The sequence below is a fragment of the Marmota monax genome, unplaced genomic scaffold, assembly GCF_021218885.2.
Source record: "Marmota monax isolate L192 unplaced genomic scaffold, Marmota_monax_Labrador192_F-V1.1 WCK01_AAM20220418_F8-fsc00038, whole genome shotgun sequence".
NCBI classification, from domain to species: domain Eukaryota; kingdom Metazoa; phylum Chordata; class Mammalia; order Rodentia; family Sciuridae; genus Marmota; species Marmota monax.
In genome coordinates this window covers 3,815,501-3,837,822 of record NW_026692498.1, presented here as the reverse complement: position 1 = coordinate 3,837,822, position 22,322 = coordinate 3,815,501, and the positions used below count along the sequence as shown (strand labels likewise).

General features: G+C 61.1%; 1 long non-coding RNA gene across 2 annotated transcripts; it reads left to right on the top strand.

Moving 5' to 3' along the window:
- Positions 1–7,783: 7,783 nt before the first annotated feature.
- LOC124092644 (uncharacterized) lies at positions 7,784–21,125 on the top strand. Of its 2 annotated transcripts, XR_006851681.2 has the most exons (3): positions 7,784–13,693; positions 13,837–13,953; positions 14,187–21,125. It is a non-coding gene; the product is annotated as an uncharacterized LOC124092644 (long non-coding RNA). The 2 variants fall into 2 exon arrangements; XR_009226849.1 differs by lacking the exon at positions 7,784–13,693 and having other exon boundaries at positions 13,718–13,953.
- The last annotated feature ends 1,197 nt before the right edge of the window (positions 21,126–22,322 follow it).

Genomic DNA, 22,322 nt, shown 5'->3' with positions numbered 1-22,322 from the left:
AGGCTTCTGCTGAGCTTGCACGTGGGAGGCCAGGCAAGGTGCTGCAGGTCAGAGCCCTGTCACTGCGCAGAGGACAAGAGGGAGGCTGTGGAAGTGAAGCCAGTGCTGCAGTGAGGACCCCAAGGTAGGCCAGGAGTGGGGACTGTCTGCTGAGAAAAGCCGCAGGCAGTGGGTAGAGGCAGCCCAGCAGAGTCCCCACAGGCTGTGCCTGGTAAGGCTAGGAGCAGTGCCGCACCAGCCCTGGGGAGCCCACATCCTGCCGCCACATGCCTGGGTGCCAGGCGTGGACTCCAGGGTTCCGTCTTGGCACAGCTGGGCTTCAGGCTCGCTTGGTCCCGATCTCTCTGCATCCTCTCTTTTCTTTGGACTGGCCTGTCGGCTCTGTGCCGTTGTGTATTGGGAGCATTTCACGTTCTTTGATTTTTTTTACAGGCTCACAGCCAAAAGTCTGCCTTGAATCTCAGAGATGACCTGGACTCTTCAGCAATGCTGAAACTATTAGGAGTGGGGATTCACCAGGTGTCGGGGTGCACACCTACAATCCCAGCAGCTTGGGAGGCTGAGGCAGGAGGAGCACAAGTTCGAGGCCAACCTCAGCAATTTAGGGAGGCCTTAAGCAGTTTAATGAGACCCTGTCTTACAAAAATTAAAAATAAAAAAGGGCTGGGGATGTGGCCTAGTGCTGAAGTGCCCTGGATTAATCCCTGGTCCTAAAAAGGAAAAATAAAGCAAAAAGACCTAGGATTCATGGGAGTAGACTGATATTGCATTGTGAGGTGAGCATGCCCTGTTTTTTCAGGGCAGGGAGAGTGTTACAGTCTGAACCTGGGCTGTTCCCAGATGCTTAGGTGTTGAGAGCTTGGTCCCGGGGCAGCAGTGTTCAGAGGTAGGCTCTTGGGAAGTGACTGGATCCGCGGGCTCTGACCCCATGGGTGGAATACTCTGTGTGATAGATTACGGGGAGGAATGGAAACTGTAGGTGGGTGGAAGAAGTAGGTCCCTGGAGGGTGTACTGAGGACTGAGTTTTTTGGTATTTTCTTTTATTTCTTTATTGCACTAGGAATTGGACCGGGGGCACTCTACCACTGAGCTACATCCCAGACCTTTTTATTTTTTGAGACAGGGTCTCACTAAGTTGCTTAGGGCCTCACTGGGTTGCTAAGGCTGACCTCAAACTTGGAATCCTCCTGCCTCAGCTCCCAAGTCACCAGTACGACGGGCATGCGCCCTGTGCCTGGCCTCGGAGACGGTGTCCGTCCCTGGCCCCTTGCTCCCTCCTGCCTCCCTCCCGCCTCCCTCCCTTCCTCTCCTCCCAGCTGCCCGGAGCTGAGCAGCTGTCCCCCACTGTGCCCTCTCGCCATGGTGTTCCCGCAAGTGGCAGGTGTTTGGGTCATCATGGTAAAAAGCTGACAGACACAGGTGGTGCACCCTGCGGTCCAGCAGTCAGTGAGACCCTGTCTCCGGACTGAAAGGTGGGAGCATCCTGGGCACAGTGCAAAAAATTTTAAAAAGCTGAGTGGCCATTCTTTGTCCCAGTTGTCCATGTATGACCTTGGGGAAGCCACGTGTGCCATGCTGTGCCACCTTGACTTTGGAGGGCTGAGATCTCGGCCAAGGTCCTGCCCCACTAAGCTCTGGGCTCCTGCCCTTGCCCTCCGGGCCTCCCAGGATACAGTTAGCCTACGGGAGGAGCAGGACTTTGGAGCAGATCCGGGCTCCCTCCTGGCCTTTGGTGACCGGTCTGGTGACTTGACTCCACCCAGGATGAGGCGTAAGGTGAGTCCCCACACTCAAGTCCTCTGCTGGGCCACGCTGCTGTCCACACTCCCAGGACGGGGAGGAGATGAGCCAGCTCCTGGCAGCAGAGCAGGGAGCTTGGTGACGTGGGGCGGGCTTGCAGAAGACACTGCCCAGAAGGTGGGACTTGGAGCCAGATGGGAGCTTCCCCTCGTGCAGCCACCACCATTGGGTGCTGCAGACACAAGGCTGCACTGAAGGTAGCCCGGGCACAAGTTCCGGGGAGGGCGAGTGTTAGGCCCATGTGGCTCAGTGGCAGAGGCTGGCCTGCCTGCCAGAGGCCAATTTCTGGGTTCCTCTCCAGAACGGCCAGGGAAGCCTGGGAGAGTGTTGACGGCGGTGATGCTGTCTGCTGTGTTTTCATTCTCTAGAAACTGCTCCACAGGTGGAGAAATTGGTGACACCTGGCCGGTGTGGGACGGGAGCCATGGATCGCATGGCCTGTGGTCTGGCCTGGTTCAGGTCCAGGCTCTGCCCTCGGGGGTCCTAAAGGGCCGGCACTAAATAGCAGTTGCTTCCCACAATCTGTACGCATGCTCATTTCTCAGACACCTTGAAAATGAGGGGTTGGGGGGGCTGGGTTGTGGCTCAGCGGTGGCACTTGTCTTGCTCGTATGAGGCGCTGGGTTCCATCCTCAGTGCCACATAAAGATAATAAAATAAAGGTACTGTGTCCATCTACAACTAAAAATTAAAAAAAAAAATGAGCAGCGGGGCCTCCCCTGACCCCCGCGGTCAGCCTGGGCAGCTCTGCCTGGTTCTTCAGCCCGCGTCCCCCTCCGTCTGCACCAGCCTCTGACCCACCTGCCACCGTGGCTCTTGTGATTACTTTGAGTATCTGAGTGGCCCGGGATCCTCCCCCCATTTCCACATCCACGACTTCACCCTGCCCCGTCAGCGCCATGCTCACAGGTCCTGGGGACTGGAGCCTGGGCATCGCTGGGGGCCACCAGGCCTCCAACTCTGCCCCTCCCCCCCAGTGCCCAGCCTGTCCCTGACCTCACCTGCTGCCACACAGGCCTTCCTCTCCTTGGGCTCACTCGCTTCCCCCTTGGCAGCAGGGACCCTGGACCTGTCCTCATGGTGGCCTTCCCACCTCTCCTGTCCCCACCACCACCCTGTTCCCAGCAGGGCCTCACCCCTACTCCACCGTCTTGGGGAGGGGCCTCCTAACCCTTCTCCAGTCTCTGCTGCCCTCCTCGATTCCCGCTCGTCCCCTCTGGTGGCCAGGCCGCAGACCCCTGCCTCGTTCCTGGAAGCTTCCAGAAGCCCCCGGCTTCCCGTGCACATTCTAGCTTCATGTTCCTCTTTCCACGGTCACTGCCGAGCCATCCGGCTGGCCACTTTCTGACCACATAGTCCCTCTGTGGACCGAGTTTGGAACCAGATGGTAACCGTGACTAGGGTGGCATGTGCATGTGCCACATGGCCAGCCACCCTGCAGCTGCTGACGCGGAGCAGGGCCCGTCCACCGGAGCCTGCGGTGAAGAGCCATTTCACCTGGGAAGCCTTCCTTCTGGAGTCGCGCACTCCGTGGAGACCCTGTGAGGGGTCGCAGGTGCCCACCAGAGGAATCACCACCAGCAACAAGGCCAGGCCAGGGAGGAGTGGAGCCCTCACCAAGCAGAAAGCCAAGTGACAGGGTAGCAGTGTGTGTGTGTGGCCGCGTGAGCCCCCTGGACTCCAGGCCTGCCGGTGGCACACAGTGGGTACGAGGCTTCGATTCTGTCTCACCAAAATCAGGTCGTGAGCTGGCACAGGGGCACGCTCCCGTGACCCCAGCACCTCAGGAGGCTGAGCAGCAGGTGGAGCGCTTGAGGCCAGCCGGGCAGCTGAGGGAGACCCCAGTCAGTTAAAATAAAAAGGCACACGGTTAGCAGGCCCGAGGCCCTGGTGCCACCCTCTGCACCACAGAGAAGAAGTGCAGCACTAGTGGGGATAGCCGCGTGGTGACTCGAGTGTGCAGAGCTGGGGGCCCATGCGGAGAGCAGGAGGGTGCAGCACCCTGTGCTCAGTCGTGTCAGCTGACACCTTCCACAGGCTCCCTCTGCTGCTGGGTGGCCTTGTTGGTGACCGATGGTTGGCGAGGGCTGGAAGCCTACACCTCCTGGTCTGTCTGCGGTAGTGAGGTGTCATCATTAACAAGCACCTGGTCGTCACCGGAAGCTGGGACCCTGCTGCTCCTTCCAAAGGGCTTCCGGCTGGAGGAGCCGGGCCACCCGGCCCCCTGTGCTCATCCCTGCAGCAGGCTCCTTGCCCCTGCTGCTCCCTGTCCCAAGATGCCGCTGTGGCGCCAGCCTTGCCTGCCCTGCCCAGCTTGAGGCCCTGGGGCTGTGCCCAGCGCTGCAGCAGCCCAGGGAAGGCGCTCTGAGTGAGTGAGGTTCGGCTGGCCCTAAAAAGGTCCTCGGGCGCCGGGGCTGAGCTCCCTTCAGGCAGGAAGAGCCAACAGTGCCCAGCTTTCACTCCTGGCCAGGAGGGCCGGCCCCAGCACATCCCACAGTGTCTTGGTCCCCAGGGACCACAGTGGCCCAGGCCCAGGATTTGCCCTCCACGCTGCCCAGCCCCCGTGAGGCACAGCCAGACAACCCCAGGATCCCACCTTCTAGGTGGCCGTAGCCCCTGGGAGCCACACCCAGGCAGGGGTGCTGCTGCGTGCCCCGCCTCTCATTCATTCCATAGGTGAACTCTTGGCAGAGGGCGCGTGGCCACCTGGCACTGCACCCCTGCCCTCTGGCCGGCCCCACGCTGGGCCCCTGCTCCAGCGCCACATTTCCTCGCCTCTCAGCCTCCTCCTCCTCCGGGGTTGCTGTGGAGAGGCCCGGGGTGACCAGCCATGGTGCAGGCCACACATGTCGTCTGAGGGCTGCAGGTTTAAAACAACCAACCTTCCGCCAGCCGGGTGTGACGTTCTAGGGGCCCAGCTTAACCCCCGGGTCTTGGGAGGCGTCCGATGACTGGGAACCCACTGCCCTCCCTGAGGAGCCGTGACCAGCTGGCCATGAGTCTGGGGCTTCATAGGGCAGTGGACAGGCCCCCCCCCGTCACCTGGCCCCAGCAATATCCGCAGTTCGGACCACACACCGCAGGCTGTGGCAACGCAGACCACGGTAGACTCACCTCCGCACAGATCGGAATTTGTGTAGCCAAAAACCTAGATGGCGGCAGGGGAGCCCGGGGAGCGGGAAGGGTCTCACGGAAGGTGAGCTGGGCTCCCGAGCCTACTGCATGGGCGGGTCCAGCTCAGCCATGCACCTGGGACAGGTGAACTCCAGGACTCACCTGGGGAGGGGCCAGAGAGGACAAGAGAACCTGGGGCCCTTTAGCCCAATGACACGGGGGCAGGGGAGGGACACGGGGCTTTGGGCCAGGAGGCGGCTCTGGTGGGCACAGTGCTCGGCCACAGGTGCTTTGCCCTTTGTCCCTGCAGGCCCCGTGGGGGTGAGCGGGCGCTGGGCCGCCCATGTGTTCCTACCGTGTCAGCAGTGGGGCTCGACTGGTAAGGTGTGTTTCCATTAGGTCAGTCCCCATGTGGGGAAAGAGCCTCCTCACCTCCCTGCCGCCAGAGTAGGCTCCAGACGTGCGCCAGGTACCATGGGAAAAGGAGAAGGCCAGGACCCGGGAGGAGGAGGCCATGAAGAACCTGCTAAGGTTGAGAGGCGGCTGCAGCGGAGCCCTTGCTCTGCACAGCCGAGGCCCTGGGTTCCAGCCCCGGTGCCAAAACCAGAAAGTCACTTGTCAAAATTCCTAAGATTAAATTTAAAAGGAAGACGGCCACCCGTGGAAGGCTTGTTTTTGACCACAGACTTTTCGTTGACAGATGGGGGCAGGAGATCTCAACAAGTGCTCACTGAGCACCTACTAAGTGCCAGGGCTGGAGGTCCTCCAGGGCCACAGGACCTTGTCCCCGTCTCCATGCTGTCTCTGTCCCCAGGAGAGAGAGACATCATTCTATCCACACAGGCAGATGTGCGGGCAGCCGTGGAGGGAAGGTGCCCAGGGCTATGGGGAGACCTGGCCAAGGCTGGGCAGTCTGGGGAGGGGCAGGGTGGCGCTGGCGCAGCAGGCAGAGGCTGGAGGGCCCCTCCACCGGCTTCGGGAGCCCTCCTCCAGGGCTGAGGCGGGGCGGATGCGCCACCCTGCTTGTGGCGTCTTGTAGCTGGAGTGGCCCAGCCAGAGCCCCAGGCAGGGCTTGAAGTCGTGGTCAGACAAGCTCTTGTCACAGGCTGGCAGCAGAGATGCCCCCTGCCCAGGGCAGCACAGCAGAGGTCTCGAGGTGGCATTTGGTGGCCAGCCTCTGGGGCCAGCCTCAGTGCTTGTCCTGAGAGCCGCTGGAACCAGGGCAGGCCTCCTGCCTCCTTCCCCAGGGGGCAGCTGCCGGGCACGGAGTCAGGTGGGGCTGCGGAGGCCGCGGTGGGCGTGCGAGTCGAGGTTCCTGTGCTGCCGGCTGGGCTGAGGAGCGGGGGGCCTGGGGCCTGGGGGAGGCGAGGAGTGGCCGGGTGTGATGGTGGGGAGGCTTGGAGTGGGGCCTCATGGCGGAAGGTGGCAGGACCCAGCCCCCTCCCCGGCCTGCAAATGACCCAGGGGACTGCAGCCTGGGCGTCTCGGCCTTCTTTGCTCTTCCTTTCCTCCAGGTCGCCTGTTCTGATCCGATCTGGCCCACGCCCTCTAGAGAGGGCGCTCCCCACCCGGGGCAGTGGCAGCCTTCCTGTGGGGACAGGCCCCGGCCCATCCCTCCTGCGGAGCCACCTGCACTGGCCGCTGCGCAGACCCCGGCCTTGCCCCATGCCCTCTAGAAATCCTCCAAGTCACTGCGGCCTCTGTGCCAGGGCTGAGGACAGGTGCCCAGGTTCTGGGTGTGCTGCCCTGGTTAAAGCTCCTCTCGTGCTTCCCACGGTGACCGTTCTGCTCGGCTTTGGGAGCAGTGGCCAGACCTGATTTGTCGTGACAGAGGCAGGTGAGGACAGAGCCTGGGGCTGCGGCCGGTTCCTGACACCCCACGTGTGCAAAGGCTCTGGCTCCTGTGGGAGGTGCTTGGTGGGTGAGGAGGTGCAGGTAGGGTGCGGAGGGTTTCCCCAGTGCGGGCAGGACTGGAAGAGGCCAGCGGGCAGGGGCCAGGCCTGTGAGGACATGAGGGCCAGGGCCCAAGGCAACGAGTGGGGCAGTGATGACTGGTCCTGCCTGCGCCCTCCCCGCCCCACAGCACACGCACCCGGGTTGCCAACGTGGAAAGCCTTCTGGAAATATGCTCAGAGATACCCAGTCCCTCCTCCAGAGTGATTCACTCCTAGGTGGCGCCAGGACCAGTCACCCACCACCCTGGGCAGAGGGCCATTTCCACGCCTCTGCTGAGCATGAGAACTAATTGTCCTGTGTGGCCTCCCACCACCTGCTCAGGCCAGGCCCGCCTTTCCCTCTTCCTCCTTCTCAGGTGAGGAGAGGTGCCCATCACGCCTAGGCCACAGGGTGGTCTCCTCCTCAGCAGGGCACGGGTGTGGCTCCAGCAGCCACTCCAGGAAGTGCTGAGTGTCCGAGTGAGCCCTGGGCTTCAGCCTGCCTCCTGCAGGGGCCCTGGCATGGGCAGTAGAGCCGTGGGAGCCGCGGGTTGGAGCCCATCTGTCTCCTCAGTCTGCTGGGCGCTGCCCTCGACTTGTGAATCCGCATGATTCCCAGTCCCCACGCGGTCTCACACACAGCCCGCAGCTCCTTGGGGGGCGTGTGCCCCTCTGTGTTCCTGGCAGGCCTGCGGCCTTCACCGGGCTTCCCTGCCCACCAGAGGGGTGGCACTCTGCTGGCCGTGCTGGTCCCGCCCCCATTTCCTAGGGTGAGGCAGGGGTGCGCCTGCCCCTGCGTCCTGCTGCCTGGGCACGGAGCGAGGGCGGAGCCGGGCAGAGAGAGGAGCCGGGTGGCGGCTGGAGGTCCTGGTCTGTGCGTGGTCATGGAGGGTGGCGGGCTAGGGGCGGGGGCGGGGGGTAAACAAAACTTGGCTCCCAGGCCTGAAGTCCAGGTCTGGAGGGAGAGACCAGGAAAATCATCACCAGCCACAGGACAGTCCCGAGAGCTGCAGGGGTCTGTCCAGTCTCAGGTGGGGCCCTGACCCCGGGGCCCATTCCATCTCCAGGACACCAAACTGCCTTTCAGTAGAGGACCACTGAGTGGGGTTTCACGGTGGGAGCAGGAGTTCTCCAGCTGGAGGCCGGGGCGGCCAGCGGGCCAGTGGGAAGGGCTCCAGGCAGGTCCAGGAGAAGGTTTGGAGCTGGAGGTGGGAGGGGTCTGGATCCCATCTTTTAGACAAAGAGGAGCCATAAAGACATTTTAAGCGGCCAAGGACGGTCGGGTGTGCCCATGCTGAGGGTCCAGTGCGTGTGTTCCTTCTCCAGAAAACGAGCCACCAAGCAGCAGCTTCCCGGGGCTGCACTCCCCTCCCGCCCAGCCTGGACTCTGGTGTCCTGGGAGCCCGTCCCCCTGGTGGTGTTGGTCCCCAGAGTTCTTGGGCTCGCCCCTGGCTACAGCGGCAGGACCTGGCCCGGTCCTTCAGGAGGCTGTTGCCCCGCCCGATGGACACAGCAGTGGAGGCCTGCGGGGGTCGGCGGTGGGCACGGAGCCACTGTGGGTCACTGCACCCTCAGCCAGGCCCCTGGCCTTGGGTTCCCAGACAGGCCCAGAGGGGGTGCAGCCGGGGAGGGTCACGGTCCACCCAGGCCATGGTCCTGGCAGCTGCCGTCCCCTCCTGAGGGCCACCCTGGCGCCCACAGCGGGGAGCAGCCTGAAAGCTGGCCGCCGTGACCGTGTCCAAGGGCATCAGCTCCGGGCGCCAGAGGTCAGCCTGCCTGCGGCCCCGCGGCAGCCCAGGCCGTCAGGGCGCGGCCGGGACACCACACTGGTGCCCGCACCCGTCCACCTGGGGAGACCTCCCCCTGCACCGTGGCCGGCCTCACTCCTTCCCCCAGCGAGTGCCGGGCACCGTCCGCACCCACACGGAGCAGGGAGCGGCGTCCCCTCCAAGAGGGAAGAGCGTGCGGCTTTGTGAGCAGTGGGGACGAAGGACGCCTGCAGGTGTCACCGACGTGGGGACCCTGGCGCGCCCCAGCTGAGCACCGGCTGTGCACAGACTCATCCAGGCCAGGGGGCTGGGCCGCAGACGCCTGGATCCCGTCACCACCACCCCCGGCCTTCAGCCCCTCACAGGCCTGCGCCCCACCGTCCTGTAGGCAGGGCCCTGCCCCGCCCTCCGGCCCCCTGAGCTTTCCTGGTGGCCTGGCCCTGAGTCTTTCCCAAGGCCACGGGCCCAGCCTTCTGGCCTCCCAGGGCCTGCCTGGCTCGGGCCGTCCCAGTCTGTCTCTGGACCACCTTGCTTCCTCCTGGGCTCCTGCTGGGGCTCTCCCTCCCAGACCCCCGCCTTCCAGGGACCAGAGAGCTCCTACCAGTGACCCCTGAGCTGGCCCCAACCCGGGCAAGCTGCCCCTGTGCTTCCCAAACCCTGTGAGTGGACAGTCAAGGGGCCACTTTGGCCTGGACCAGGCCCCGCCCAGGCCTTCACTCACGTACTCTCTTACTTAATCTTATTAATTTAACTCAGGTTTCGTGGGGCAAGGACCAGTGCCGTAGCACTGAGCTCCACCCCGGCCCCAAGTTAAGTTAGAAAAGTAACTAAGTGCTCCATCCCACAGGGAAGGTGGTCTGGGGCAGAGACACCGGCGTCCTGTCCCTGTCCAAGGCTTCCTGCTCCACGCCAGGTCCCCAGGGCTAAGTGGAGCAGACGGCCCCCCAGATTCAAGGGGTGTTCCCAACTTCCCTTCGCAGTGTGGTGTGGCCATTTGACCGAGTTCTAAGTGAGCTGAACTGGTGGTGTGTGGAGCTTCCCAGAAGTGCCCTTAAAGAGAGGGGGTATGGCCTTCCAAATCCCCTTCTTCCCTTCTACTGGAATGCAAGCATGAGAGCTGGAGCACAGGCAGCACTGTTGGATAAGGAGGAGGTAAACCAACTAGAAGGAGCCTGGCTCCCTAAGGACCACAGAGCCGCCCTCGAAGGCCACAGCAGGACTGAGCTGTGCAGGAGAAGTGCAGTTCTTTTATTGAAGACACTGCCTCTTGCAGATTTCAGACGCTTGCCACAAAGTCTCCCCTGCAGTGAATGTAAAAATAACGATGGCTGTCATGAAAAAGTGGCGTTCTGGAGCCCTCAGGGGCAGCTTCCTCGTCAGAGGACAGAGCAGGTCATCCACCCAGGTGGATTTCCTCAGTTTGTTCTGAGGGACCAGCGGGGAACGGAAAGCAAAGATGTCCTCACCGTGTGGCTCAAGGTGACAGCGCCAAGCTGCTCACCGCACTGCGGCACTGCGCCTGGCGTCCCCGCACCCAGGCCCTGCTGCCCGCCTCTACCTCCGGCCCCAGCCACCAGTCTCCCTGGGGCAGTCACCAGCATCCAGCGTCCACCAGCAGATGGTGTTTGTCACCGCGCTCAGCCTCTGGGACTCCGTGACCGGCTTCTCTCTCTGCTCCTCAGCATCACGCAGCCTCCCTATGGGCCCTCGCCCTGGCCGAGCGCCACGGTCAGCTGGCCGGGGGACCGGGCGTGTGAGCGCCTCAGCTGCCCGCCGTCCTCCTCCCTGTGAAGTGGGCGCCTTCCTCCAGGGAGTCCACGTGCGTCCTGAGCTTCACAGCCACCAAGCCCCTGGGACACCTGAGGGCAGGGCCAGGAGCTGGCCGCCTGCGACTACTGCCTCAGCCTCGTCCCCTTCACCCAGCAGGTCCCTCCCGGGTCACGGCCTGACTTCCTTGTGGACTGGCCACCCGGGGATTCACCTTCTGTTTCCACACCCCAGCAGGGAGCTGGGCTCAGCTGGGCTCAGGAAACCGACCGCGGGAGGTGACGGGGTGACAGCGAGACAAATGACGGGCACCCCCTGCGCCCCGAGCCACACCGTGTTCTCGGCGTGTGCAGGCTCAGGGTGGGGGACCTGGGACCAGGCTCCTGCGGCCCTGCAGCTGCCCAGCTGCTTCCTGATGCTGGCGTCCTGGGGACGGGCCACACGAGGCTCCGAGCCCCGACCGGGAACCAGGCCTCCTGATTCTGAGCCAGAGGGGCCCCGTGAGAGTCAGTCCCAGCCTGGGCGCCCGCGTGTGTGTGGGCAGGACGGCGTGTTCCTTCCTGGAGCCAGGGAGTGACTAACGCGCTGCAGGAGGACCAGCAGGTACAGCAGGCCTCGCTGCCCTGCCCTGCGGCCTGGCGGTGCCGCCCCGTCCCAGCACCCAGGGCCTCTCAGCGCCTCCCTCGCCGGGCTCCTCCCTGGCCCCACACACACACACACACACACACACACACACACACACACACACGCTGTGACTGGCTGCCTTCCCGCCTGCGACCCTCCCGCGGGCTGCCCTGCTCACCCCTCCTCCTGGGCCGGGCGCAGGCTGTGAGGCCCTGGGCGACTTCCCGAGCCTCTCTGGGCTTCATGTAAGATGCCCCTCAGTCCAGCCCCCTTCAGTGAGCTCCTACCAAGTCTGCGGCGTCTCGGGAGGAGCAGTGGGGACGCTTACTTGTCCCTGTCTGTTCTCTTGTACCTTGAAGTGTCCCGCCATGTGTGAGGGGGACATTCAGATTTTATTAGGATAATAATGACCAATGAAATGAGACTTCGGAATGGGGAAACCTGTCACCCCAAGCCGTGAGGACGAAGGGTCAGGTCCGGTGCCCAGAAAAAAGGAAGTGCTCACTTAACTCCACCACCTGGGCCGCTGTCCCCCGCCCCTCGCTCCTCCCGTGGCCTCCCCCGCCCAGCCTGGCCTCCTGGAGGGCCGAGGCGACCCGCTGCCCTCCCCTCCGCGCTCTCGCCCACCCCTCCTCCCACCGTCATCCGCCATCCTCCTCCCCCTGCCACCCGTCCGTCCTCCCCGTCCATCACCCACACCTTCATCTGCCCCGTCACTGCCCGTTGTGCACCTGCTGTGTGCCGGGGGAGGGGGAGACAGACGTCCCGACCTCCGCCTCATGGAGACCACTTTCAGGTGATGTTCGGGTTCAGATGTGAGTGTCCCCAGAAGCTCCTGTGTGAGAGGGTGCAAGGAGGTTCCGGGAGCCTCAGCCTGCTCAGTGCGTTGGTTGCTGTCAGGGACTGCCGGCCACTGTGGGCAGGTGGGGTGTGGCTGGAGGAGGCGGGTCACTGGGGACCTGCCTTGGGGTTTCTGTTTTGTCCCTGGTGAGCGGAGCACTCTCTGCGTCCTGGTGGCCGTGGCCTGGGCTGCTTCCCTCCGACACTGTCCACCACGGCGTTCTGCCCCGCCTTGGGCCCAGAGCACTGGTCGGCCTCTGTGGCCTGAGACCTGACCCCAGAGACCCCGTGAGCCTTTCCTCCTCCGCACTCGTTCCGTCAGGTCTTTGGGTCCCAGTGCTGAGCCCCGACGTGGCCGGGGAGGCCATCAGAGGGCCTCTACTCCGCAGTGTGCGGCTGTTGCTGGGCTGGACGCCCGTGTCGAGGCCCAGGCTGGAGGAGGGCAGCGACGTGGGGCATGCTCCCCGTGGGCAGGAGGCAGGGTGGCAGGCCAGCCTGGAGCCGGGAGCTGAGCAGGGGGAGCTGGGAGGACCTCAAGGTCCCGGAGGGAATCTGAACTGGGTCCTAAGCGCAGGCGTTGGGGCCTGGCACATTCAGGTGTGGAGGGACTGGGGGGACGTGTCCTGTGTGTAAGGCAAGAGGTCCTGTGTGTAAGGTTCTGCAAGAGCCCAGTGGGAGGCAGGGTCTGGCAGGCGGGAGGGGCTGCAGGCGGGAAGCTCAGGAGACTGTGGCAGAGGGGACAGAGTGGGGGTCCTGCTGGCTTTCCACCCCGCCGAAACAGCGCCCCCAAACCAGGAGGCTTGCAGCAGGGATCTGCTCTTTCAGATCCTGGAGGCTGGTCCCAAATTGTGGAGGGGCAGGCTCCTAGCTCCCTGCAGAGGCTCGGGGTCCAGCTGCCTCGTCCACTACTGGCAGCTCTCAGCAGCTCTTGGCAGGCCACTACAACCCCTGTCCCTGTCACGGTGGCCATGGCCTGGTCCCTGTGTGTTTACCTGATCCTCTTACAAGGCCACCAGTCACCGAGTTAGAACCCACCCCTGTGCAGCATGGCCTCAGCCAAAGCTCTCTCCGCAGACCAGCTCAAGTTTGATGCTCCAGGTGGACGTCACGTTTGGGGGACACACTCTTCACCCCAGCACAGGGGCCAGCAGCATCTAAATGGTCATGGTCATCGGAGAGAGCAGATGGCGGGGAGAGGGCTGGTGGCAGCCCTCAGCAATGTGTAAGGGGTCGCCAGAGGATTAGGCGCCCCACAGGTCCAGCTGTGGATGCCGAGTAACAGAATCGCGGACCTGGACTCCTGGACCCCAGGCCTCCTGGGGCACCTGCGCCCAGCCTGGCAGCCTCCCCGCCTCCCCTGGCCCGGCCTCCACTGTGCCAGCAGAGCCCCTCACTGCACGTGACGAGCGGAGCTCAGCTGGCGGCCTCTGCCCCTTCAGGTGTGCCAGGCCTTCCCCAGCCAGGCCCAGGTGCCCGCAGGTCCAGCCCCACAGCACCCTGCTGGCACTGAGGCCTGTGGTCACTCCTACATCACAGAAGAGAAAACCTGAGGCCCAGGAAGTGGGGGTCCAGGGTCAGATCTGGAGGGCTGGCCCCTGGCTTGTCACTGGATGGCTCCAGCACCACCAGAGGACGTTCAGGCCAGGCCTGGGCTCTGCTCCCGGGCTCCCTGAAGCTGCCCAGTCCGGCCCTGCCTGGGGCCGCTGCCTGCGCTGCCCTCTGCCTCCTAGGACAGAGCAGGTGTGGGCCTGAGCCTTGGGCCGGGGGCAGGAGGTTCCCGCTGGGATGGCCGCCGCTGTCTCCGGCCTGGAGCTCTGCCCCAGCGAGGCCCCCAGGCCCAGGAGGTGAGCTGCAGGCCTGCCCGGATGCCCGCCTGCCCGGATGCCCTGCCCTCCCGGCCCGGGGGCCACGCCCGTCCCGCCCACCACTTGGAGGTGTGCTGCGTTTGGTCTTAGTTTTCCTTAGCGGTCTTCACCGTCCTTCCCAGGAGAGCCTGGAGCCCCTTCTTCTTGGGCAAGTCCCTGCGAGGCCAGCGAGGGGCCCTGCCAGCTCCGCTCCCACACAGCCCTCCTGAGCTGACGCCACGGGGCGGAGACGCCTACAGGTCAGGCAGTGGGAAAGGGGCAGGAGGGCCCCACCATCCGTGACCTCGCAAGGGAGAGGCCTCAGGCTGCCCCTCAGGAGAAGGGTGGGAGGGACGGGCTCCCTTCTTGGTTCTTCGGGGCTTTTTGTCTCTGGCTGTGTGAGTCCTGCCCCCAGGTCCTGGGGCCCAGGGACGGGGCCTGGCAGCCTCTGCACTGGCTCGTCCTAATCCCTCCTCACTGTCTCCCCTTCCAGGAAGACCACCCGCCTCCCCGCCACGAGGGCGCCTCCCACCCCGTGCTTCCAGGACCCTACCTCCAGCGCGTCTTCCGCGAGGGCCACCTGTGTGCTCGGCCCCTGGCCTCACAGACCGTCCCATGTAGTGGGACGGGAGAGAACCTGGTCATCTGGCTCCGGGCCCTCCAGATCTAAGCTCACTGCCCAGGGCCCTGCTTCTCCCTGCCCCACCTGCCCCTGGGCAGGAACACCAGGGAGGGAGGGGGAGGAGCTAGGCGGGGGCTCCTGCAGGGTGGCTCCCGGAGGAGGCCTGGGGACCCAGAGGCCGGGAGCCATCAGCTTCACGAAGGCCCGGGCAGGGTGCTCTGGGCAGGTAGAGTACAGAGGCCCTGGGCAGGAACAGTGTGGCAAGTTGGAGGGCCACACGGGAGGCCCACGCACGGAGCTGTGAGCTGCAGATGCCCTCTGCGTGCTCTGGAAGCCGGTGGGGGGGGGACCCCATTGGGCCAGCGGCGCAGGGAGGTTTCCTTGATGCAGGCCACCTGATGAGCTGGGCTGAGGGGCAGGGCTCTGGAGACCAGGACCCCCCGGCGCCGCCCAGCCGCCTTCCCGCCTCGCGGACGCTGCCAGGACTGGGAAGCTCTTCTGGAACGCAGAGCAAGGGACGCAGCCTGTGACCAGGCCGCAGGAGCCTGCCCCCGGCCAGTTCCCGTTGGGCGTAAGTGGTGAGAAACGGGCTGGAGGCCGGGAGAACCTGTTTTTCAGCCACCAGGGACGCGGCAGGGCACCCTGAGCTCTGGCCTTTAAGCAAAAGCCACATCACCCCCCGGGGTCCAGGTCACCCACACAGAGGTTCAGGGTGTGTGCAAAATGGTGTCCGGTGCATGACAGGAAGGTCACTTGTTTTCTCTCTGGAAAGGACTCGTCCCCACTAGGACCAGCCAGCTGCACATCCAGACAGTGTGTGCCTTGGCAGGGACACCGAGGCTCCAGAGGCCTTGGGGAGCTCCCTGGGTCCCAGGATGGCACATGCACAGCTGACGGGGACTTCTGGGACAGCAGTTGCCCCCTCGATAATGCCTGGGCACCTGCTTCATGCCCAGGACCCACACGGATGGACACGCAGACGGACAGACTATGCCCTGGTGCAGCTCATGGGAGAGGAGGGGGGTCCTGCTTCCAATCCAGGCAGCCCCTGCTGGGCCCCTCTTCTGGGCCGCTGGGTCCCCCTGCTGGCTAAGTCCTCTCGTGTGCAGTCCTGAGGAAGGCCACCTTTCATCAGAGGTTAAAGGGTCCCCTCCTGTTCCGGGAGCCCCAGCTCCCGGTGCCGTGACTCCACGGGACAGGCCCTCTGTCGAGTGGCAGCACTGGGTTACCACAGCGTTTCCCAGCTGTCCCTTGGGCCCTGCAGGAGGGACTGTGGCTTGACCCCGTGCGGCCCGCACTGCCTCTCCAGCCGGGGACCCGCTTCTGGCCTCTGCCTCTGGTGGCCGCGCCCACCCCTGCTTCTTCCAGGCCTGTTCAGACCCACCCAAGTACAAAGAGGGGCCGTGGGCAGCCTGGAGCGTGGACACCTGAAAGTGTGGGAAAGTCTCGGGCCCCAGCAGGCCCCATGTGAGCGCCCAGGTGAGGAAGCCGCACAGGCCCACGAGGGCCCAGGCCCAGGCCCAGGCTCAGGCTCTGTTGGTGCAGAACATCTCTCACCGGGTCTCACCAGGGTCTCGCCCTGTGGTGCTGGCTGACGCTGGTCTGCTGTCACACCTTGGGAACAGAGATGTCGTAGGCAGGCGGTGCTGAGGGCGGGCAGACAGATGACCACTGTGTCCGTGTCAGAGGCGGCACGTCCTGGGCTGCCCTCTGTCCCCGATCCTCCCACCCCAGCCTCCCAGTCCTTGGGATCACAGGTGTGTGCCCTGTGCCGGCTGGAAACAGGGTCTTCAAAGAGGTGACTAAGATAAAGTGAGGTCACTAGGGCAGCCCTCCTCCAGTAGGACTGGGGTCCGTGGAGGAAGAGGCAACCAGGACACAGATACACGGGGGACACCATGCGAGGACACAGGGAGACACAGGCCCGTCTCGGAGTGAAGCTCTCCTCAACGGCCGGTTCTCACAGGGAACCCTCAGCCTGGGACTCCAGACCAGCACACGGGTGGCAGAGAGGACCGACGCACAGGCCCAGGCCCAGCACCAGGGCCCGGCTGGGCATCGGTCCATCCAGCCCAGCTGGTCTGTCGCCCCCTCTGGTTCCCCTGGGGGACGCTCATTTCCTCCCCTGTGGAACCAGAGGCCATCCTCCTAGGACGCCTCTGGGCCTCAACGGGCTCCCGCCCAGGGCACCTCGCTGGGCGCAGCCCGGCTCTTTTCAACCAGATGTCGATTCCTTGTCCACTGCTCGGCTCTTCCACCTGGACCATGCATTCTGGCGCCTGGACTTATTGATGTATTTCCAGCGTCTGGCCTGGTGCCCGGCACACGGCGGCAAGTGAATGAAATGTGAAAAAATCACACTCTGTCGGAGCTGCGGCAGAGCATCCCAGGGCCTTTCTGCTGCCCTGCGCAGTCCTGGAAGCCCCCGGAGGTGCTCAGAGCACATGCCCGGTGTCCGTCCCTGAGGTGTCCTCCAGGTGGCTCAGGAGGCACAGGCTCCCCGTGCTCTGCCTTCAGGGTGGCAGTAAGCACGGCTTCCCAAGAGCCAGTAGAGGACTGGGTGTGGCTCAGTGACCAGTGCTTACCTAGCAGGTGAGAGGCCCGGCGTTCTGTCCCCAGCACCGAAAAAATGACACAGTCGCCAAATTCCCAGCTGATGTCAGCCTCCCAGCCGGGGAATAACAACCGGGTTCTCTATAAATATCTAATGTTTAAAAGATTAGTTGTCCAATATGATAATAGTTTTTTTTTCTTTTTTTTTGTTATGTTTTGGGTACTGGGAAATGAACTCAGAGGCATTTTGCCACTGAATTACATCCTCAGCCCTTTAAATTTTTTTTTTAAAGAGAGAATATGAATCTTTTTTGTTGATGGACACAACACAATGCCTTTATTTATTTTTTTATATGTTGCTGAGAATCGAACCCGGGTCCCGCCCATGCTAGGGGAGTGCTCTACCGCTGAGCCACAAACTCAGCCCCCCTCAGCTTTTTAAAATTTTTGTTGTTAGACAGGGTCTCGCTAAGTTGTGGAGGCTGGCCTCAAACCCACAATCCTCCTGCCTCAGCCTCAGTCTGTGGGGTCACAAGCGTGCACCACCATGCCCGTCCCAATCTGATAATCTTGATTTTTGTTTCATGACAAATATTTCAGCTGCAGAAAAATTCCTTAGGAGCGTCCACAGGCATGTTTAAGTTGGGCAATAGGGAGGTCTAGGTACCCGTTTTAATCGTGGTGAAATCTACACAACTCGCAGTCTCCCACCACAAGCATGTTCAGGCTCACAGCTGGTGGCGCTTAGAGCATCCCTGGCCTTGCGTAACTCACCCCAGAACTCTCTTGCAGCCAGCTGGAGGCTCGGTGCGGTGAACACTGTCTCCCCCGCCCCCAGCAAGGACCCCCACCACCCTCCTTCAGAGTCAGGACTCTCTCCACAGGAGACCACTAGGTCTGTCCCCTGCTTTGGCTGGTGGGGCTGGAGGTCTTGCAGGGCCACCTGGGGTTCCTTTTGTAATGCTGAAAGGATTTCACCTGCATGAGGGGGGTGGGGGAAGCCCCAGGCCCAGAGTGGAGGCCGGGGCTGGTGGTGCCTGCCACTCAGGGTGGGCGAGGGAGGAGGCCGGCCTTTCCAGGACCCCCCCCCATTCCTCTCCCTGGTGATGCACACACACAGGGGTGTGTTTGCTTTTCAAGAAGGGCTCTGAGGCCAGGCCAGACTGTCACCTGCCACAGGGCACGCCTAGGAGCCAGGCTGGAGGCTGGCCGTTGCTCTCCAGGGGCTCTTTCCAGAGTCCTCAGCCTTGACCTTGAATGCTGGTGACAGCATCGCCCTTGTATTTGACTTGACGTCAGTGGATTCCTTTGAACCAGTGACCTCTCCATGTCCATTGTTAAGTTTAGGTCTCCAAGGAGAGTGATAATACCTCTCCCTCCCTCCCTCCCTCCCTCCTTTTATGGTACTGGGGAATCAACCCAGGGGTGCTCTATCACTGAGCTGTACCCCAGCCCCCTTTTCTCTCTCTCTCTCTTTTTTTTTATTCGTTGTTCAAAACATTACAAAGCTCTTGACATATCATATTTCATACATTTGATTCAAGTGCAGCCCCCCTTTCTCAATCTCTTGCCTTATTTTCATTGCGATTGGGGTTGGGAAGAACGTAAATGTCCTGAGAAACAGTAGGAAGGAGTTTTATGGGAAGATAAGGAGCAAAGTCGTCCCTCATGAACTCAAGATGGCTGCCACAGTCCCAGTCCTCAAGGGCAGAGTTCCAAAGAGTGAGACTTTCTTCTGCTCTCTCTTTTATCAGAGATTAAGATCCCACAACACCTGTACATTTTCCCTCACGAGAACAGGGTCTCAGCTCCTAGCCTACCAAGGGCAAAGGGAACAAGATGCTGGTGGAGTGGGACCAACACTGGTTCCTTTTGGGGCGGGTGGGATGAGCATGAACCCGATAAACAGGGCTTTCTCTAGCGGTAAGTGTCCCCACGGAGCTTCCCCCCCCACCCCACCCCATAGCAATCAGAGATGGGCTGCCATCCCTGCTTCACAGCCGGGGAGACTGCGGCCACTTGCCTGAGAGGACACAGCCAGCGACGGAGAAAGATGCAGAGGCAAAAGTCCAGTCAGGCAGCTGCCCTCCAGAGAGGTCACTACTGAGTGGACAGCCCCTCCAGAGAGGGCGAGGTGGCCAGAGGGAGCCAGCGGGAGTGCCTCGGGGAGCCCACAGTGAGCGCTCCAGTGGGGGTGTCTGTCGGAGTCCCCTCTTTGACAGGGAGGAGGTTGGGGCCCAGGTAGAGGTGAAGGGACACCAGCTCCGCCTGCCTTCCCTGCGGAGGCTCCTTTGTGAACCCAGGGAAGCTGCCCAGAGCAGCAGGCGGCAAAATGTTTGGGACTCGGCTTCAAAGCATGGTTACAGGTGGAGTGAGGCCAGGGCAGCGCCCCCCACTGGGGGCTCTGAGGGCACCTGGCGAGGCACCTGGGTGGGTGACAGATCAGATCAGGTGGCGGGAGCCAGATCCCGCTCCCCACGGTGGGCACTGGGTTCGGTGCTTTGCAGCTTTGAGGGCCTGGAGACCCTGATGGCTGGAGCCCCTCCCTGCTCCCACAGCCGTGAGCTTGGGGTGCAGGACGCTTGGCCCCGTCCAGGCTCCGTGGTCTCCCTCGCGAGAGAAGGCAGCTGCGCTGGCGAGGACGTTGAAGCGCTGCAGATGTGGTCCTCCACCCCGCCCAGGGGTGCCCACGTCCTGGAGCTGACCCCAACAGAGCCAGGCCCTGACAGATGCCCATGACCCCTGTTCCCACTGTTTGACTTACCATGACAACAGAACAGCCACAGAGACAAGGACACTCGGGCCCACGAGCTCCCGGCCCAGCAGCCACCAGGCCCTCTGATCCAGCACTGCCACGTGGAAGAGTCGAGGACAGCTCAGTGGAGACTTGTGCCAGGGACGAAGCGGGGTGAGACCACTCCCTGGTCGCTACAGAGGGATAGCCCGGCAGTGAGGGACCCCAGGTTCAGTCAGAGCCCCAGTCCCAGCTCTGCCACACGGCAGCTGAGCCATCTGTTCCCTGAGAAATCCTGTTTGCATCCCTGGGCTTTGGGCTCCTCCTCTTAGGGGGCCACATTGTCCAGTGCCCACCCCACTGGGCTTTCCCAGTTCAGAGCAGTGTCACTACAGACCTCCTGTTAGGGAGCTTCTCGTTCTGGATGGTCAGGGCCCCTCCCCAACCTCAGCAGGGTCCTCCTTCTTGGGCTGCTTATGTCTCAAGAAGGGAGGAGCCTCCTGTGTCCTGCAATGCTCCTGGTTGATAACTGCATTCAACCCTTTTCTGTTGCTATAACAACATGCCTGAGGGTGGGTATTTTGTAAAGAAGAGAGGTTGATTTAGCTCACAGTTTCTGAGTAAAGATCTGTAAAGATTTCATAGTGGGTGGCATTATAGTGATGGGAATGTGTGAAGACACCTCCCGCCAGCCTGGAAGCCAGAGAGTGGGGAAGGGCTTACTCTTATCTTCCCCCTGGTACTGGGGGTCAAACCCAGGGCCTCAGGCATGTTAGGCTACGGAGCTCCATCCCCAACCCTTTCTAAAATTGTTTTGTGAGACAGGGTCTTGCTAAGTTGCCCAGACTGCCCTCCCACTTGCCATCCTCCTGTTTTGGCCTCTAGAGTAGCGGGGATTGCAGGTGTGTGCCCCAGGGATTGCAGGTGTGTGCCACAGTGCCTGGCTGCTCTTGCTCTTTTTTGTAACAACTCACTGTCTTGGGAACCAACCAGCATCTCAAGAGAATGATGTCACCCCTCCAGCCCCCTCCCCACCTCATCTCCTCCCATGAGCCCCTTTGAAAGATTCTACCATCTCTGAAGACCACCAGGCAGGGGACTAAGCTTCCAGCACACGACCCTTTGAGGGTCAGACCAAACCAAACCCTAGCCGTAGCTACACCATCCAGATGCCTTCCAGAGAGCAGCTGGCGGCCTCTGCGGCAGCCCCGTCTGGGAGATCAGACTCTGGGTATGGTAGTAAATCTGCTTCCTCCGGCCCTGCTGCACAGAGTCTTTAACAGAAGAACTGGACAGAAAGCTTTTCCATCTTCATTGTTTTCTGATAGAGCCTTCTGAGGCTACCACCCAACTCCGAAATGTGCTTCAGACAAAAGCTTTTGGGAAGTGGTTTATTGGGTGGTGTGGAGCAAAGCCATTTCAGCTTCCAGAAGGCAATTCCTCACCATCTGTCTCGCCTTGGCTTTATCGAAGTAATGTGCTTGGGAGGTTTTCCTAATGATAAAAATAATGCACATTCACAATGAGGTATCTGGAAGACACAGATCAGCACAGAGGAAAGGAAAACTCTAACCACAATTGTGTGTGTGCGCGCGCGTGTGTGAGTGTGGAGAGAGAGAGGAAGAACTGGAGAATGAATTGAATACAGGACACTATTTTCATCTATAGATATGGTTTTCTTGACAAATTTGATATGAAATTTAACTTCACTTTTCAAAAGTATATCATACAAAAATTATTTTGTTAAAAAGTTCTATTTAATTAATAAGTCTAGAGCTTCCAAATACAAGATGATAAATTTTAAGCAATACATTCTTTACCTCAACAGGCTGTTTTTTAATTTTTTCTGTTTAGTTGTAGATGGACACAATACCTTTACTTTTATTTATTTTTATGTGGTGCTGAGGATCAAATGCAGTGCCTCACAGCTCCTAGGCAAGCGCTCTGCCTGAGTCTGCAGAGGCTGTTTTCTGAATTAGGTACACACTGTGGATACTTGTTTTGATCTTGATTTTTTACAGGATTTCCCTCCATTTATAAAAACTAGGGCATGCTTTACATATCAGCGTAGTTGGGTGAGTTTTGCCAACAGTACACAATCGAGTCACTACCACCATGATCAGGATGCAGAATTATGCCTGTCATCAGGCAGTTATCTAAACTATGACCGTGACAGCCAAATTTTCTGTGGCTTGCAAGTGCATGATTTAAACCATCTCTTTTTGTGAGACATTTAGGTTGCTTACAGCTTTCCGCTTACTGATTTGCAATCTGGGGGAACAAAAGTTCATGGGAATGAATGAAACCCAGGATTTCCTGAAGCAGTACCCATAGGGCTTCTCCCTTCTCTGTTGGAAAAACTTGAGTGTTGTTCTTCTCTGCGAAGCTCCCATCATGCGGTGAATGAACAGTTTACTCTGTTCAACTACATTTTGGCATTGTGGTGATAGAGCCTGATAGAACCTTCTGGGCTCTATGAGGACATGGGCAAGATGATTAAGCAGGTTACCTGTGATAACACCTGGGATTCTTCTTCCCAGGCCCTCGACCAGGGGAACTGGGGACTTGTACAGAATTGATTGGAGGTACAAGGGGTACCTGCAGAACACCTCACAGAACATTTGTACAACTTTAAAATAGCAAAAAGCTGAGGGCCGGAAGTGCATTTATGAATGCACATTTATGCAGTTAGTCAACATATAATGAATAAATATTCCATA